The following is a 2,294-nucleotide window of genomic DNA, read 5'->3' as shown; positions in this document are numbered from 1 at the left end:
ACCAGGGCAGAGTAGAGGGGGAGGATCACCTCCCTCGACCTGCTGGACACGCTCTTCTTAATGCACCCCAGAATGCCATTGGTCTTTTTGGCCACGAGGGCACACTGGCTGGCTCATGGCCAACCTGTCGTCCACCAGGACGCCCAGGTCCCTCTCTGCAGAGCTCCTCTCCAGCAGCTCATGAATGAAAATGATGGTTTTCATACTTTTAAATGTAAATTTACAGTTGGTTTTAAACTAAATTATGAGTTAAAGAAAGAGGGAATGGGAAACCAATGTAATGGGTTTTAATCTTGATAGTCATTCTGAAATTTGATTATTAAAGTACTATCTTGATTAGTTTGGCTTTAGCTAGAAAATGAAGTAAAGGCAGAGGCTAAGTTCATCCACTGTTACTGTAGCTCTGGTCCCTACAAAAATTCCATTCCGATAGTTCAGTGCAAATATATTAGTATATATAAACTAATATAATATATAGTATAATATATATAGTATATATTACTAATATATTAGTAATTACATCTAGACAAGTAGTGGCATCTTACTTAAGCATAAAGATCACAAGCATTTCAGATAAAACGTGACTGGTTTTTATTTAGAGCGTACGTTTTCATGTGCTTTGTGTAAAACTTGTTCTTTCATAGTGCAGTGCTGTACAATGTTGTGTAGATTAAAAACACTCAGGTGTGTCTCCGGTTGAGATTTCCATTCAGACAGTAGAGGGCACCACGTCACCAACAAAAGCTTCCTGGGTTTGTGTTATCTTAATTTGAGTGAAGCCATGTTGAATGAGCAAACGTCTGTAGTCTGGTCTGTGAGTTTTAAATGTCTCCTTCACAGGAAATCCACTGAGTAGCATTGTAGGGTTGTCAAAACAACTGTACAATGTTCACTTTTGTCCATATGTCTAACTTTGCTCACATCATTGAACAATGCTGTTTTCTTTGTATAATATGCCTTTATAGGCATGTGCATCTTGCAATGTGAAGGGAATAAGCTGTTGTAAATGAGTTTGTGATTAATCATCATGAAAATTTGTCAACTAAGTAAAAATAGATTTTATAGGGAAGTAGAATAAAGTCGCTACTGTGCATCGATTTTATTGTCTTAACAAAAAGATATCATGCAAATTTCATTGCTAAATTAAGAGTAGGCTTCTAGTAGTTATTTAAATTAATTATGGTGAAGCCTGTCAGGGTCAGTCAGTATGTTGTTTCAATTTTCATTTCCACTATCTAATGGAATTTTTAATTAAAAGGATGGAGTTTTAATTCAGCACCATTCTCAGTACTCTTCCCTTATTTGTCATCGTATGGAAATTCCAGATTTGTTAAAATACAAAAAAAAGTTGCAGCACGAAAATGTTTTTGGCATTCTTTGCATATAAAACTAGGAAATGGTTTTCCTAGAGGATATGCTCCTTAAAGTATTAGGCACAATGCAAGTGCCTAATAATACAAGATTTATATTTATATTTCCATAATTAAGAGGGCTAATATACTTGCCTAGTAACTGAATGTAACATTTTAGGCAGGATATTTTGTAGAAATGCCACAGTCTTGAGATTTTCCTGTAAGTTTTAATAAATTGGGAGTCTAATGTGGAAGAATGAAAGTTTATAAAATAATATCAGAAGGAATAAAAAAAATGGCACAAGGCTAATTAAGCTAAAGGGAAGAGTTGCTGGGATTCATGCATTTCTATAGCTCCTGTATAATTACAGATTACACTATGGCTTTGGAGAAGACACATTCTGCAATATATTTAATATAGCCCCCCATTCCCTAACCCTGACTATAAAATCAATCCTTGAAAAACCTTGAATTTAGTACTTTTCTACTCTGCTTTATGTTTAATTTATTGTCCAGTATAACGATGAAGTAATTTTTCCTCAGCCTCTCTGATTACCAGACCAACTGCATTTATAGGTTTTTATTTCAGACACTTGCACTGGATTTTCTATGAGCATTCTATGAGCATATGAAATACTCTGTTTGGCGTAGTTAGAAGGCTGAAAAATTGGAAGACATTAAAAGGTAGAGCAACAATGACAGTTTTCTTCTGTGTTTCTAATTTTTCATGTGTTCATATTTTGGTTATAATTTTTGTGAGAGAAGACAAGAAGGAAATTCTGAGAAGAGTGGCTGTGACTTCTCTTAGGATATTTGTGAAACATAAGTTCAGTTCCTCCTGGAAAAGGATGAAATGGTTTTGTTTTGAAGGAAGAAACTCAGCACTAGCTAAGCCTGTTCTGGTTCAGTTAAAGGCATCTCATTTCCATGCATCAATTTGGT

The sequence above is a fragment of the Meleagris gallopavo genome, chromosome 2 (genome assembly GCF_000146605.3).
Source record: "Meleagris gallopavo isolate NT-WF06-2002-E0010 breed Aviagen turkey brand Nicholas breeding stock chromosome 2, Turkey_5.1, whole genome shotgun sequence".
NCBI lineage: Eukaryota > Metazoa > Chordata > Aves > Galliformes > Phasianidae > Meleagris > Meleagris gallopavo.
Note: the sequence above shows the minus strand (reverse complement) of the source record.